This window comes from Peromyscus eremicus, chromosome 9, assembly GCF_949786415.1.
Source record: "Peromyscus eremicus chromosome 9, PerEre_H2_v1, whole genome shotgun sequence".
Taxonomy (NCBI): domain Eukaryota; kingdom Metazoa; phylum Chordata; class Mammalia; order Rodentia; family Cricetidae; genus Peromyscus; species Peromyscus eremicus.
The window spans coordinates 22,465,304-22,482,692 of NC_081425.1; the positions used below are offsets into that span (position 1 = coordinate 22,465,304).

A 17,389-nucleotide genomic window follows, 5' to 3' on the forward strand; every position below is an offset into this window, starting at 1 on the left:
CTGTTACCTCTCCTCTGGCCTGGCCCCACATTTCCATTGGCATCTCACCATACTCCATCACCATCTCTTTGATGGACTCTCAAATGAGCCTTCAAGGCCTTGCTTTTGTCTTCTGTATTCTCACATCAAACTACTCTCACCTACGCTGCTTCTTGAGTTTCTGAGATGTTTCTGTCTTTTTCCTTCCTGGATACATCTCCCTCCTCTCCCACTTCTTTCCATCCTTATTAACTAAAATTCAATAAAACCCACTTAGTTTTATTATCATAACAAGTATGTAATAAAGTTTTTTTCTACTTACTAACGTAGCACCCCAGGTAGTCAGGTTAGGACGGTTAATACTTCTCAGAGTACATTCCTCCTCTCTTCTTACAGTGTGTCCAACGCTGGTGCTGTCTTTTCAAGACATGACTTTTATCTGTACACACACACACACATACACACACACACACACACACACACACACACACACACACACACACCCTTTGCCATTATATCCAATTTAGGATCTAATCTCCTTAGTTTCACATGTAAGCCTATCACAGTCCTGTTGGGAACACATTTTTGTAGATTTAGTTCCTGGAACCTTCCAACCAAACTTACCCACCTATGATTCTCAAACAGCCCTGACCTCATGAGTCTATGTTATTTTTGTGTTTAGTAGTACTTGCAAATTGCGATGCATCTTATGTGATGAACCCATATGTTTCTGGGTATTGTCTCCACTCCCAAATGCACATCTTTGAATGTATCTCAGGGGGTGTGTGGCTCATTAGGGGCTAGCTCTTTATCTCCCGTTACATATGTATGTATCATCTTTGCAGGTTTGTGGGCAAAATGTGTAATTCTACCAGTTCTCTTAGGTTGCCTTAGAGTCTTTTTCCTAATTATTCCATGAAGGGCCTCGAGTGACAATAAGCGAATAGCTTACTCACTGACTGAATAAGGTAGAAAGCACTGGACTGCTTGCTTATGAATTCATTTTGGCTTGAGCAGAGAAGTTACAGTAACTGCAGGCAGGTGTGGTAGGAGTCAACAGATCCTATGTCCCCAGTGTTCCATGAAACAGATTGCCCCCACAGTCTCTTCTTTTCCAGAGAATTTGTCTAAAATAAATGTCCACTATGTACTCTCTAGTACCTAAAAGAATATTTTGGTTTTGTATCTATCAATTATAGAATTTTCATGAAGTAATGAGAACCCACTAACATATGATAAAAAAAATCATAATGCCTAAAGCATGGCTGCATATATTATTGTTCTAAATTGCTGGGTGTCTCAGCACAGAAAAGCAGAGATATATGGACATGGTACTTTTGTCTCATTCAGACTCATTCAGATGATTTTTGATTCATGCTCCACAAAAAATGACTGTCCCTAATTTTCAGCATTACCTTGATAAAGGCTGGTGTGGTATGCTCACTTTCAAATGGTTCTTATGCTAAAGAAAACGAAGACAAATGTAGCTTCCTTTAAAGAAATTTCTTTTGTTCCTATTCATTGTTTAGGATGTTTGCCTAATGGCTTACCACATGTGCTAAGAGAGAGAATGCACAAATTAATAGACTACATTAATAAGAGCAATTTTACTATTCAAGCTCCTTGAAAACGAGATGTAAGTTATGATCACAAGGAAAAACGTCTTTTTTTTAGTTCATTTGGTGCCTGGTTTTAGCAAACAACTAAGTAAAAACAAACAAACAATTACAGAAAAATTAAACCGCTTGGCACGTTTATTCTAATTATTATGACATTTTATGTTGATGTAACATGAAATCTAAATGGTCTCGTGTAATAAAACTTGGGAGCCAGATATTAGGGTAAATGTTGAAAGACCAGAGAGACAAAGGAACAAGCCACTGCCATGTCTTACCTTGCCCGCTCCACGAATCCTCTGATTGAATGTCACTGAGTCCTCAGCCGAAAAGGCTCCAGCCAAAAAAGGTTTTACTCCTGTCCCCTCACACCTTATACACCTATCTCCACCCAGCCATATTACTTCCTTCCTAGTGCATGTGATTCCCAAGTATGTGATCCCAAGTACTGGGATTAAAGCTGTGTGCTACCACTGCCTGGCTCTTTTTTCTCTCCTAGACTGAGTCAATCTCATGTAGTCCAGGGTGGCTTTGAACTCACAGAGAACCTCTGTGTCCCGAGTGCTAAGATTAAAGGTGTGTGCCACCACTGTCTGGCATCTTGTTCTGTTCTCTGATCTTCAGGCAAATTTTATTAGGGTACACAATATATCACCACAGACATACATGCTGAAAAGTACATATTGTGATGGCTTATTAAATCTATATTTTGCCTGTACAAAATATATTAGTCGTGTGTGTGTGTGTGTGTGTGTGTGTGTGTGTGTGTGTGTGTGTGTGTGTGTTTATTCCTCTTCTTTGTCTCTAGCTAGGTGATGGCAGGGTCGCTTGTATGTCACCTTTGTAATCCCATTACTCATCAAGCTCCACCGCACAGTAGGTTATTCATAGCTCTAATATTATGGACTTGGTCTATATGCTTGTTCCTGAGCAGCACAATCAGGAAATGGCAAGACCATTAGCTGAGGGGGCACAGTGGGAAGTTCTTAGGTCACTGGGGACAAGCTGCTTTAGGGGATCGATCGTGAACCCTACTCTTCTACTGTTTTCTGGCTGGCCATGAGGTGAGCGGGTTTCTACTGCCATTTCTGTTGTTGTTTTGTTTTCCAAATGCTCCAGTCAAGATACACTGCCTTGTCACAGGCTCCAATGTGATGGATGATCCTGATTCTAGACTGAAAATTGCGAAAACGAGAGTTAAACTAAGCTTCTAATTTTTCTGAGTTAAAAATCTCAGAAATGATACTTCGTAGTGGAAAACTAATAAACAATCGATTTAAATAATAGCTATTATACACCTTGCTATATTCTGCGATTGATTTTATTTGCATAATAACTGTATGGTTTATCTCTTGCTATGTAATAACCCCACGAATTAGTGGCTCAAGGTTGGAGCAGTTATCTCATAAGTCTCAGAGTTGTTAGCAATCTGGGCACAGTGTGCTGCAAGCTTGTGGATTCAGGGTCTCTCTTGAGGTCATAATGAAGATACTGGTTGGGGCTGCAATCATCTGAAGGTTTCCAAGGTGATTCATTCACCACATGCCAGACAAGTTAGTGTTGGGTATTAGTAGGAGGCCCAAGTTCTTTGTGGACCCCTCATTAGGGCTCTTGGAAGTTGACTTCATCCTGAATTAGTGAATCAACAGATGATGGAAGGTATGATGTCTATGATGTAACCTTGGAAAGAACATTCTGCCCTTTTTGAATATCTTATTAATTCCACACATCAGCCTACTCCATGTTTAGGAGGTACCTGGCATAAGGACATAAACACCAGGATATCATGTCCATTGAGGGGCACCTTGGAGGCTAGCTGCCATATCTAGGTGTATGAAATATGTCTTTATCATACTCATTTTATAGTAGGGGAAACGAAGCATATGGCTTGTGTTTAAATTAGATAACATGTCTCCCCTACACACAAAGAAACATGAGATGTGGAAAATCATGTTGTATGTAACAAACACACAGTGAATCTCAGCTGTTATTTTTTCCTATCTGACAAAATAATTGCCTTTAGCAATCTGTTTTTTAAATATCATTGATCCAAGAAAGAAAATTGGGGATAACTTTTAGGAAAATACATCTTGAAGCTACTGAATAGGAAAACTGACACATGAATCTTTGTTTCCTATTGCTGAGGTAACAAACTTCAAATTTAGTGGCTTAATATAAAACAAATGTATTGTTGCACAGTTCTCTAGGTCCTGTTTGATAGGGATCCTGCTGGATAGAAAGATGTTGGTCAGATTCTTTATTCTGAGAGCTCTAGAAGACACTTCATAATCTTTCCTTCTTTTTGAAAAGTCTTCTTGAGATTTCTTGAATTGCTTTTCTGTTCACGGCCACTTTCTTCTGTCTTTAAAGTCATTACTACAGGTCTTGCTCCCTTGCCTTCTCTGACCCTTCTCTCAGCTGCTATATCGCCTTTCCAATTTTTGCTTCAGTGGTGGCATTGCCTTCTCTGTCCTTTGCACCCCCGTCTTATAAAGACCTTTGTGGTTGCGTCGGACCCACCTGGAAAATTCACCTTCGTCCTACCTCAAAAGTGCATCACAGCGCCCAAGTTCTGGGGGTTTGGAGATGGGTATGTTTGATGAGCTCCCATTCGGTAAGTCCTTTACATCAAAGCTTTATCTGAATGCTGAGCTCTTAGCAGGTGATAGACAGCAAGTTAAGTGTACTTGCCTCACCCTCTTGGGGGTGATTTTGAGGGCTAGGCTCTTCATCTTCTGTGAATCATCATGCAAAGACTTGGCAAGGCTAACCCGTGGTGGAAACCACCCTGGACCAGGTATCAGAGCTTATGTCCTTGCATCCTCTCTGCCACTTTTGAGCCGTGGTGTCCTCAGCAACTCATTTAACATTTCAGCCACATCTACATAAACCAAGTGTGATGGAATAGGTCTGCGTTACCAGCTACTTGGAAGCTAAGATAGGATGATCACAAGTTCAAGGCCAGTCTAGACAACTTAGTGAGCTCCTCTTTCAAAATAAAATGTTTTCAAAAGACACGAGCTAGGGGCACATCCCAGTGTGAGAGTGCTTACTTGGCACACATGACTCCGTAAGTTCAATCCCCAGTGCAAACTGCGTAAGCAGAAAGACTTGCCTCACTTGCTTCTTAGACTGCTGTGTTCATTAAGTGAGTAACTGGAAGGAGCATGGTTTGTAGAAAAGCCAAGCACGTGTATAACCTATTAGAGAGCGGCACGTGTTGTTTGAGATTTTCCTGGCACAGAACACCAGGGGCAGGGAGGCACAGCGAGGGCCAGTGTGGTAAGAGTCCTCCTCATGGTCTGGCCCCAGAACTCCATTTGCCTGTCTGCACACCTTCTTTACTGTGAGTATCTGAGACCTCCCTGCCACCTCCCCCCAGATGGAGCTGACATAACTGGGAGCCTAAGACTGGACAAATTCTAATACTCCGAGGGTCCCTGTGGATACGTCGGACCGTGAAGGGACACATTTCCCATCTGTTTGACTTCATTTCCTAATTCTGTGAAGTCTGATGGAAACAGGAGAGTTTTTTTTTTTTTCCAGTCAAACATCCATCGTTTCTATCTCTGTGATCTTCCATGTTCTAATAAGAACAGAGGTCTCCATCATGAGGTCAGGTTAAAGTGGGATATTAATCAAGATAGGATGTTATTAAGTGGCTTTTATGTGTCCACTGGGGAGGGAGTTAAGTGTTGGTGCCCAGAGTTGTTGCTTTTTTTTTTTTTTTTTAAATGCACTTATCTAGTGCATGTATTGAAAATCGGCCTTTAGCGGCCAAAGGAGTTATGTTAGATGACTATGTGGTCATAGCCACATGAAGGGGCAGTGTCCTCAACCACGATTACATGGTATTTGTGTCATTTCTTTCTCTGTAGAAATGTCTGTGGGCTGCTTTGGGTGTGCCTGAGCAGGGCCCTGACAACCCAAGGCTTTTCATTTAGTGAGCCTTTCCCAGCCCACAGACACACATAAAAGCTAGTTGGCTCCGCCTCCCTCCACTTCTCTTCTCCAAGCAATTGTTTATACAGCAGAAGGCCAGCACCTGCTTCATGAGATAATGAGCTGATAAGGAGGTAGAGAATAGTCACAGAGAATCTGGGGGTGGGGCTGGGAAAGCACCCAAGAGTACTTTAACAGGTCAAACCTTCAGCTGCTTCTTAGAATGAGGTGCTTTAAAAGCGTTTCACCCCTTTCCAACAAGGGCTTAATTTGCTTAGAATCATCATTGATTCATCTCAACCAGCAGTCTGTTGTGTTTTTTTCCCTTTCTTTTTTCTTTCCCCCCACAGCTGTCAAGTGTCAATTTTTTCCACTCAAGCATCCATCCTGCTTCACAGCCTTGCTGGAAATGGGAGCTTCAGGCCCCTCTTCAGCCTCCTGCCTGACTTCCTGCCCACCAGGGCAAGCACACAGAGGTGACATTAGTCACCCAACAGGAGGTAGCTACACATGACTGGAGCCTCTATCCATCAGTGTCCCTTGACAAAGGCACAGAGCACTCACTGCTCTTTGTAGGGACCAAGCTGGCTGTTTTTCTTGCCTTCCTGGAAATACAGATTCCACAGAGCAGTCTCTCTGGAGAAGGGAGTTACTGCCTGTCCTTAAGGGGGCACCAGAGAGACATCAGCGTATACATATAAAAGACAGCAAGGAGGCCTATTCTTCACACTCTGGAGCAGTCATAGAAACATATAAAGGGGTTTGGTCTTTTTAAAGAACTTCCGACAGAACCTCCTCTCAGGTTTTTAGTGAGAAAATGGTCTTGATGAGAACAATCTTTTAAAAAGATTTTCCTTTTAATTATGGGTATGTTTATGTCTGGGTAGAGGAAAGTACCTGTGAGTGCAGTCCTGTGGAGGCCAGAGGAGGATGGTGGACGGCCTGCATCTGGAGTTACAGGTGGCTGAGGGCAACTTGATGTGGGATCTGTACTCAAGTCCTCTGTAAGATCCACATGTCTTCTTAGCTCTCTCCAGCTCCAAGAACAGTCTTGACATTTTGCTTTTTCCTTTTTGCTGCCTGACTTTGGGACATTTCAATGCTTCTTAACACTTTCTTTCATATGAAGTGCGAGGGGGTATAGGTGGAAGTTTCTGTCCCACCAGCTGTTCCCAAATAAACACACAGAGGCTTAATTTTAATTATAAATGCTCATCCACTAGTTCAGGTTTGTTCTTAGCTAACTCTTACACTTATGTTAACCCATATTTCTTCTCTATGCTTTGCCACGCTGCTTGGTACCTTTTCTCAGTACAGCATGTCCATTTTGCTTCTCTGTGTGTCTGCTTGTGACTCCTTCAACTTCGCAGGAATCAGAATATTCCTGTAAGGAATATTCCATAAGGGGGCATTGTATGTGAATCAGACTTTGACTCTCTAGAGATGCTGGAATACAAACACAAGGTCTGCACTTAATCAGTACCTCCCATACATCATTTTGCACAGAGGTCACTAAGAACAGTAAACCCGATTTCTTTGATTAACTACTTAAAATGATTAATTGGTGAACACTTTTTTTGGGGGCAAGATCACTAATATATCAGCCAAACAATCCATTTCTAACTGTTATTACATTCAAGAAATTCAGATTCAAACTTCAGTTCCCAGGAATCAAAGCACACTGTATTAATTAAAGGTGTGAATCTTTTAATGGCTGAAGTGGTCAGTATTGTCTCAGGCATTTAATAACACGTTAATTATGTATGTGTGGTATATATAATATCATATATATTAACATCATAGATATATATCTATGACATTGTTAAAAGGTGATCCCACTGGCTCTGCAGGAAAATAGCCCCATTAGAATGTAGGATGCAGGAGACACACTGCAATGTAAATAAGATCAATGGGTCTCTAAAGTAAACCCAGAAATGCAACAATCTATTGACTTCACTAATTTGCTACTATGGCTTTTATCTTTGTGCTTTGCCACTTTTAGCCATTTTTTCTGCTCTAATTTCCTAGCCATTTTGAAGATTTCAAATGAAAGTATTGAAGTGATCTGTTTGAAATGGATCCATGTGCATTTACACAAGTGGATAGAGTTAAAGCAAACAGGAAGGAAAGCGGGGCATTGGCAAAGACAGACATAGAGGGCAAACCACTAATCAGGCACTGAGATATTTGAGTCCCAAAGCAACTTCCTTATTTTTCTTTCTGGTGAGTGGATGGGTGCACGTGTATGTACAAGAGTGTGGGGTATGTGCTTCTGTGTGTGCCTGGGCATGTGCCGAAGTGTGCCGAGAAGCCAGAGGAGGAGGTTGGGTGTCCTGCCCTATCACTCTGTGCCTTATCTCCAAGAGACAGGGTTTCTTACTCAACTTGGATCTAGACTGGCAGCTAGCCCATCCCAGAATTCCTCTTGTCTCTAAACCCACAGCGCTGGGCACATAGGCATTCTCATGCCTGGTTTTTTCTGTGGGTGCTAGAGATTTGGAGTCTGGTCCCCATGGTTACACAACAAGCCCCTCTTCTGCATCAATCTGTCTCCTTAGTCCTCAAGGCAATTTCTTGAATAAGTAAGAAAAGTGACAGATATGAACCAAGTTCTGATTCAAGAGAGGATGTTTATATGATTAATTTGAGAATTGCAGTATGTTACAGTAAACTTAGAATTACACTTATCTTTGATGATCATCCAAATAGTTATTTAGAAATTTGAAACTAAAAATGGCAAATGTATGGATATGCTTGATAAATTCTCTTTAATGAAAAGTAGCAGTTGAAAGACTCAATTATCTGAAAGATGTTTTACAGGAAATAAAGCAGCTAGGTAATTAGAGACAGAATACCAGAATACCAATACTTCAAAGCTTGTGAGATCCTGGAAGATGCAAGGCACCATTTTTCTGAAAATGTTAGAGAGTCTAGTTTCTTCCTGCAGTGGTTATCTTGAGAAATTAAGAGATGAGAAGAATACATTGATTCTCCTTTCTGCTCATTTATCAGGTATTTATTCTGCCCTAGTTAGTAGTAGTGATGAGAGTTTAGAAGCAATTGGAGTCATACTTTGTGATGTTCCTCAGCACGGAGATTGGATGATGCGTAGATTCCAGCAATTTGCTGTGTGTTTCAGTCACCGTTCTATTTCTGTGAGGTGACCCTATGACCAAGGCAATTGTTAGAAGATAAAGCACTTAACTGAGAGCTCGCTTGAAGTTTTAGAGACCTAGTCCATGGTCATCACGGCAGCATGCAGGCAGGTGCTGGAGCAATCGCTGGGTGTGACATCCTGATCTATAGGAGAGAGAGAGAGAGAGAGAGAGAGAGAGAGAGAGAGAGAGAGAGAGAGAGAGAGAGAGAGAAAGAGAGAGAGAAAGAGAGAGAGAAAGAGAGAGAGACTGAGACTCTGGGCTGGGCATAGACTTTTGAAATCTCAAAGCCTACCCCTAGTAACACATTTTCTCATATAAGGCCATGTCCTCTATTTTTTTCTAATCTTTCAAATAGTTCCACCCCCTGGTGACTAATCATTCAAATATATGAGTCTATGGGAGCTGTATTTTTTTACCTATTTTTTTAATTAAGAATTTTTTTTATTCATTTTACATACCAACCACAGATCCCCTTCTCTTTCCACCTCCTACTTCCCCCATCCCTTTCCCTCCAACCCACTCCCATTCCCTCCTCTGAAAAGGTAAGGCCTCCTATGGGGAGTCAGCAAAGTCTGGTACATTCAGTTGAGGCAGGTCCAAGCCCCTCTCCCTGCATCAAGGCTGAGCAAGATGTCACACATCAGGCACTGGACTCCAGAAGGCCAGCTCATGCACCAGAGGTAGATCCTGATCCTACTTCCAGGGGCCTCTTATGCAGACCAAGCTACACAACTGTCTTGCTTAAGCAGAGGGCCTAGTCCAGTCCCATACAGGCTTATGGGAGCCACTTTTATTGAATACTATGCACATAACGAGCTTATTGATATTGTGCCTTTTCACTTCCCCCACCTTTAGACTCTGGTGGACTTTTCTTCCCCTTAATTTGTAGAATTGTAAAGCTGTGACTTATATGTGGAAATGAACTATTCTTTTATTCAAGCCAAGAAATAGTTACTGAGTGTCCACTGTGTGACTGTGGTATTACTGCTGTACCTCAGTGAAATGAAGTATTTTTCTTGTTTTGTTTAAAATTCATAACATGTCTACTTAGCACACTTGAATAATTAGGGAGAGAGTTATTTGAAATGTTCCCAGTCTTTAAGATGGTCGAGTCTAATGGCATACAGAATGTCATTGAGAGGTCACTTGCAGTGGTAGCCTGTAATGAGTTTTGTTTGTTCTTGGTCATTTTTCCTGTTAGTACTTCTTAGGTCCTGGCCCATGCTCTTCTCATTAGGACTTGTTCTTTGTCCTGTCAGGCTGGAGGTGGTTTCTTGAAAGAGGACTTCCTTGTTTTACAGATGAGGGAGGTGAGCATTCAGTAGTCAATAAGCCTTTCAAAAGAAATCCACAGAAGCACGATGACTCCAGTGTAGCACCTAATGCATTTAATATAAGCACCACTTCAATTTTAGTTTGAGCATGACTGGTTGATTCACTTAGATTAATCATAGTTTTCTTATATGTGGCGCTCTGATGGTATCAGTACAGACATGGCTAATATTTGCCTAATTGAGAAAAATGAAAATAAATGAATTCTCACCATCTCATGAAATAGATGTGGTATTCTGATAGCTGCTGCATGTCTGCAATAGAGGACCCCCCCCCCCCCCCCCCCGCTTCTTTGCAGCCCATAAAGACTGCTCCTAGTCCACTGAGCCCCTTTGGTGACTCATGTGCCTCAATGTGTTCTCATCATCTCTTTTAGGCAGCAAAGTGATACAACTTACAGTGTGTAAGGTTGCAGTGTTAAACTGAAATACTGTTTCCCCAACTTTTGGAAATAGTGGGTTAGATCATGGTAAGATTATTGGTTGGTTTTGGTGAGTGCGTGTTCATATGTGTGTGGATGCACATGCTTATGGAGGTCAGAAGATAATCTTGAGTGTCATTTCCCAGGTACAGCCATCTACCTTTTTGAGACAGGTTTTCTCATTGGTCCGGAATTTGACAAGTTGTCTATGCCAGCCAGCAAGCCTCAGGGATCCTGTCAGTGCTGGTCATCATATCTGGCATTCTCCCTGTCTGTCCGTGCCCCACCCCCACCCCTCCCCCTTTTCTCCCTTTCTAAATTTTTTTGTTTTGTTTTGTTTTGTTTTGTTTTTCGAGACAGGGTTTCTCTGTGTAGCTTTGCGCCTTTCCTGGGACTCACTTGGTAGTCCAGGCTGGCCTCGAACTCACAGAGATCCGCCTGGCTCTGCCTCTCGAGTGCTGGGATTAAAGGCGTGCGCCACCACCGCCCGGCTATTTTCTCCCTTTCTTACACTTTCAGGGATTGAACTCATGTCCTTATGTCCCTGTGATATCAATTGAGCTATCTCTGCAGCACCCAAATTATTGCTTTTAATTGTTACTTCTTAATGTGTGCAGTGAAGTGATAAGAAGCTGTGATGTGCAGTATCTCCCACACTTGCTGGCCTTTGGGACCCATTCCTTTCTTTTTTTATTTTTTCCACTCAGACTCTTTGTGCAAACTTGAGGTCTTACACACACTCTGTGAAAAGCCTGTGTTTAGCTATCTTAAGGTAGAAACACAATTCTCTGAACAGTGAGAGATAATTGAGCCCAATTTTATTTTTCGCTAAGTTCCTGCTAAGGAGACCTCAACTACTATTGTCCTTAAAGAAAGCCAATCTCACCAAATGCTAATTCTAGTAAATGATAGAAAATGAGTTTCCAAGTATGAAGAACAGCCAGACAGCCTCACAGCGGCATCTTCTCACATGCCCCGACCTCAAGGCCACCCTAAAGCTGCCAACTAAATGCCAGGGGGAAATTTCCAGGGAAGCAGATGGTGCTGCCTAGAGACAGGGGCCCAGGGCTTGGCATCTGGGCTCTCGTGCTGTCCAGCTGAGGACTTCTCAGGAAGAATACTGGGTGATAGGCTTCCCGCTGAACTCCATTAGCACCCTGGCATAGCCACTTCTTTTCCTTAAGGTGGGGATTTGCATCCCAGTAATCGTATTAAAAGCTACTTGTCCCTCCTCTGTAAATGTGTGAGACAAAACAGCCTGGAAAAAGAACACACTTAGAAAAGATGGAAAGGGATTAATAAAGGCGCCGTTTCCCATGTAGCCGAACCTGTACTCAGACCCAGCTCTGCAGTCCGTTGGGGAGAAGGTTTCGATGTTGCTTCATGGATTCATTACGCTTTTGCTGCCTCAGTACAACTACTAGGACGGGGCTACTTTGGCTTAAGGTTTTGGTTCCTGATGAGCAAGACATAGCAGAACATCGCAGTTCACACGTAGAAGGGCCAGGGATCACAGAGGGTGGCAGGCAAGGCTGGGGATAGGAGTCCCCAAAGGATTTGACCTACTTCACTTTAAAAAAAAAAAAAACAAAACTTCGTTTAAAAAAATGACTATTTTTGTTATTTGACATTTTCCTACATTCTGTTGTTCTCTCCCTTACATTCTGTCCTTATCTCCCTCCCATCTGTGCCATTCGGCCCCTCCCCCATCCCTACCAGTCTCTTTCCAGATTCATGACTTTTGGTTTTGTTTTGTGACCCATTTAGTTTAACCAGGACCATCTGTGTGACAACTGGATTGGAATTATCTCTTTGAGCTTGATGGAGTCATTAGTGGGTACATGACTAAAGGCAGTGATTTACTCTGTCTGTGAATCTATCTGGAGCAAATAGCTCCGAAGTGAGGGGTAGGGTCCCCTGAGTTTCCAGCCACCCCTCCCCACATTCATGTCTGACTATTGACAGGGCCATTCTTGTGTAGACCCCATGCAGACACCTGCAGCTGCCACGAATGTGTGATGGCCATGGCTGTGCCTTGTTGGGATGTTAAGTTGCAGTTTCTTTATATTCTGGCTCTCACATTCTTTCCATCCCCTGTTATTCAGTGTTCCTTGAGAGGATGCTGTAAATGACTTGTTTAAGGCTTGGCACTTATCATTATTTATTCTCTGCACCTTGAGCAGCCATGAGCCTCTGCATTCACTACTGCTCACTGAAAAGAGAGGCTTTACTGATGAGGGCTGAGAATCGTGATTATCTACGTAATTATTTACAGGGCAGTTTCACACTCAGTGAATTCAGCTTAACAGCACTATTCAGTTCTTCCTAGTGCTTATGGTTCCCCATGTTGTAGGGTTTTGATCAGGTTCCTAGTACCAGATTCATATTACTTCCTGTGGTGTGAGTCTAGCGCCTACCTCTTGCAGCTTGGCTTCACCTTCTAAAGTTTCTGCACCAGGCTCTCTGCATATTTATTACAGCTTTTAGCTTAGCATTCTTATGGGATTCTTGACTGTGAGAACAAGTAGGTTTCTGACTCTTGTGCCTGCTCTTAGGACTTGTTTCCTCCTGTTGGGTTGCCATTTCCAACTTCAACGTGAAACTTTCTGCTTCATCTTACTATATTGTATTTTGTCATTGGCTGTATCTCTCAGGAGCCTGTTCTTTTCTAAAGAGAGACAGAAATGGAGTGGATCCGGAGGGGAGGGGAGGTGGGGAGGAACTGGGAAGAGTAGAGGGTGGGGAAATTATAATTAGCATATTTTATATGAGAAAAGAATCTATTTACAATAAAAAGGGGGAAAGTATTCAAAACAAACAAGTTGGGACACTTAATATTTAACACATAATATTTCTCTTGAGTGTAAGTACTTTCTCCTTGAGGATAAGTACTTTCCTTTTGACCAAACTATAGATAGAATCCTCCGGGCTTCCTTCTTGATGAGGCCTCAACCTCAGACCTCTTTGTCTATCTTTGCCATGGCCAGATTTAGGATGTATGCTGCTAATTCCATTTAGAAAGAATCTTTGGGTGGTTTCTAATTGATTGCAATCGTCTACCCTCAGTAAAAGTCCTGTTAAGTTGTCTTAGCAAAAATGACTCTACCTTAGAGACCTAATATGCCAGCAGAGGCAGGGTAACTTCAATCATGGCTAATGATGTCCAGACACTTCTGCTAGTGGTCAACTAGTCCTGTATCCCGAGAAACAGCTGTAGGTGGGTGATAGTCCTCTCCACCACCAACCAAGTGTATTCTGTCTCTAGGTTCGGAATCAGAACCAAGTGAACGCATTGCCACCTTCTTGAATGCCCAGCCCCTGGGGAGGTCTCTGCTCCTCTCAGTTTGAATTTCAGCATTGTTCTGAGGAATTTTTGTGAGAACCAAAAATTCAGTTTGATATGGCTGATTCTTATTATTCATGGCATGTGTGGTCTGTACAGTTCCTTCAAATGCTAGATAAGTAAATACTGAAGCATCAGTACTAGAAGAAGTATGGAAACACATATGCTATGCTTCACATAGATTATAATCTTAAATCTTAAAGCCAATTCCTTTTTCATCTTCTATTTTCTATATTTTACTTATGAGAAAACAAAGTTCAAAACCTAGTGGCTTGCCTTGATTTGCCGGAGGATGCTCTACCAATGGATGCTGCATTGGAGTAAGGACTCCATCTACCTGGCCTTGGTACCCTCATGGCACCTGGATTGCCCATAGCATCTCTATCCCCCTCCTCCCCTGCATGAGAGCTGGAATGAGTAAGATGAGCCTTCATATCTTTGTCACTTGGCACATGTCCTCAAATGACTTTGAGAACACCAGGAGAATTGATTTGGGGGTTACAAATAAATGTTACCAAGTAAAAGGATGACAATTATGGTACCTGCAAACAATGAACATCATCTGTAGCGGGGTTAAATATGCAGCTGTGCACTTAACTTTTTGCGAGTAACATTCACTGTTAGCCTATTATTTTCATCTTACAGTTGAGAGAATTTAGTTCACCTAATTTGTATGTGACAAAGACAGAATTCAGTTCTTGCCCTAGTTCATTTGATTTCAATAGTTGTGTTCTAAACCATTACTCTATATTGTTCCTAAGTTTCTAAAAGACTTTTTTTTTTTTTTTTTTTTTCTGAGAAGAGCTCTCACTATGCAGCCCAGGCTGGTCCTGAATTGATATTCTTCCTATCTCAGCATATCAAGTGATGTTATTGGTGGTATGAACTCCACACTTGACCTTTGAAAATTCTTATACAAACTTCAGTGACCATATCTTTTGTTACTTTGTTGTGTAATTATTTTCTTGTCTTCTTTATAATATTTCTTTAATACTAAGGATATGGACTAATTTCTATTTTTTATTCAATGCATGGTTCTGCATAAACTCTAATATGTTTATATTATTCTGCCTCTGTTGAAATTCTCAGGAGAAATAATCTGACTGAGGTGATGATATAAACACCTTCATGGCTTCTGCTGAACTTTGGAATTTGGTCTTCCACAGGCTGACTTGGGCCTCCTCACTGTTTTTAGTTCTGAGTACCACATCTGCCGAGCTCATACCAGCACACCATTCCAGAATGGCTGCTCTTTTCAGCAGAAACTCATTTCATGATGTCTTAATTTTCATTTCTTCAATGCAAAACACCATTTCTCCATGCATAATTTTTGTTTTACTTAAAGAATCTATAATATGTTACTCTCCTTTGGTGGCTAGAATCCCACTGTTTTGTCTTATTCATTTATATTTTTATGTATCAAAGAGAAACTGATAAGTTGCATATTATGCAAATTTTTTGTAGTTCGCTCTTACCCAATTTAGGTGGGTTATTTTATTGTAGAAGTGAGTGTATAGATTTGTTCCTTTTATTTTTCAAAATTCATGTATGTATATATGTATGTTGATTGCATATATTTGCTGTGGGCATGTGTGGAGGTCAGAGGATAACCTGAATGAACAGGTCCCCTCCTTCCTCCAAGTGAATCTTGTGGATCAAACCTGGGTCATCAGGGTTGGCAGCAAGTGCCCCCACCTACCAACCCATCCTGCCAGCCCTTTAGCTGTTGTTGGTATAATTCAATCCTAAGTGAAGCAAGTGTGAGTTGGGATTAATGTGGAGAGAGATTCCTTTATTTTGTGAAGTATGTGTTTGATTTAGTGGCTGTGTTTGTCTGCTAGGGCAGAAATATTAACACTGTTACAGAGGTTAGATGTCAAACAGCAAAGTACCAGCTCCTGCATCACTCAGCCCTTAGCCTCTCTACCCAGCCCCCAGCATTTCTCCCAGACTGCACTGCTTCTGTTTTTGTTTCCTGTGCAACACTTGCTATCTCCTGAAAATTGGCTTGTTTTTTTGTTTATTTACTTGCTATCTGTCTTCCCATCTGTACAATATGAGGTCCATGAGTGCCAGAGCTGTGTCTGGTGTATTTCTTTAGCTCTTCCTGGAGCTCTTGTTACCTCCTAGTCTCTCAGAATGCACCATTAAGTAATGAAAGCCATACAAAGATTTCAAATTGTTCCAAATATAAAAAGGAAAAGTGGTAACTTTGAAGCAAATAGATGTTGAGATGGCCTTTGACACAAAACAAAGAATCCTGAGATTTAGGCAAGCCACAGACATGCAGCATGCAAGAAAGGAACCCAGCATTATTCAAAGAAATTGCTGTTTTCTGAAATCTCTAAGCAATTATATACAATCTGTCATGATTTTGTCTACGTGATTGTGGTCTGGGACAGCAAAAAGAAATTAATATATGAAGTTAATATGTAAGAAAATTTATTAAAACACAGTTCTGGCTTAATAAGAGTTATGATAATCTGAGCTATGCATCAAACTAGGTAACGTGGTGGCATTGCAGGTGGCATAAGTGGCGAATTGTTTTTTGAGTCCTGCAAATGTATTGATCCTACATAAAATATAAAGACTTGGTCTTCACTACATGGCTGTTCCTTCTACAGAAAACAGAATATAGGACCTGAAAGACAGAAGTAAATGAAAGAAAATGACTTATCCATTGGCTTTCCTCTGATTTATACCAAACTTCTGACAGCTGGCCATGGTGACTTTTCGATAGCCAGAAATGAATTGTTGCTCCTAATATCAGCAGTGTTTTAAAGGCTGACTTGCTTCACTTTATAGCGTTATTATATACGGAAAATCATGTGTTGAAGACCAAGCTATGAGGTGTGTATGCAGAGAACTAGCAAAGTCTGTACCTGATGCTTTTGTTTGTAGTATAATCAAATTTGCTCATGCATTTTCATTCAGCCTTTCTAGACTAAGAGGTGTTAGAACTAAGATAAAGCATACTTACTTACTCTATTTAGAGCAATCTTAAGCAAGATGTTTAATCCCTTCCTTCTGTATCTTTTGTGCTGATTATAAGCTTTTACCAATCAAATTAGGTTTATACGCGAACTGAAATGTGCATTTTGAAGAAAAATGAACTATGCATAATTTTAAAGTATAAGAAGCCACAACTCTTTCCTGATAGAGCTCTGAGGTGAGGAAATGGGACTATAACAAGCAGAACATCTTTTTTTTTTTTTGGTATTTTCAAGTGCATTTTTTATTAGGAGGGAAAATGAAGAAATCAGGGAAAAATTTTAGTGAAACATAAATTTTCATTGATTCAAACTAGGATATTTTCTCTGGAAACAAGTTTGAAATTCTCTTTGAGATTAGCTTCCTGGGAACTGAAGGGTAGTAATTTCACCAGTTTTTCTTGAATTTGCCTTAAATAGTGATGGAAATATGGCAGGTGAAAGGGTTAAAAGCTCAGGGACAGGGCTTCTTTCTGAAGTGTGAAGAATTTGGTATGAAGAACATTAAGAAGCTCAAAGGATTTTTTCTACTTAAAATTCTTGATTTTTCCCAGCCTGAATCTACACACTAGACCTGAGTCAAGCAGTTAGTACAATAAATTGAAGTG

The 17,389-nt window shown here is 41.1% G+C and overlaps 1 long non-coding RNA gene across 1 annotated transcript in view; it reads left to right on the forward strand.

The window, feature by feature from the left end:
* Positions 1–3,111: 3,111 nt before the first annotated feature.
* LOC131919867 (uncharacterized) overlaps positions 3,112–17,389 on the forward strand; it is a 28,235-nt gene continuing 13,957 nt past the window's right edge. The window contains exon 1 of the long non-coding RNA XR_009381441.1: positions 3,112–3,254. This is a non-coding gene — a long non-coding RNA (uncharacterized LOC131919867). The remainder of the gene's footprint in view (positions 3,255–17,389) is intronic.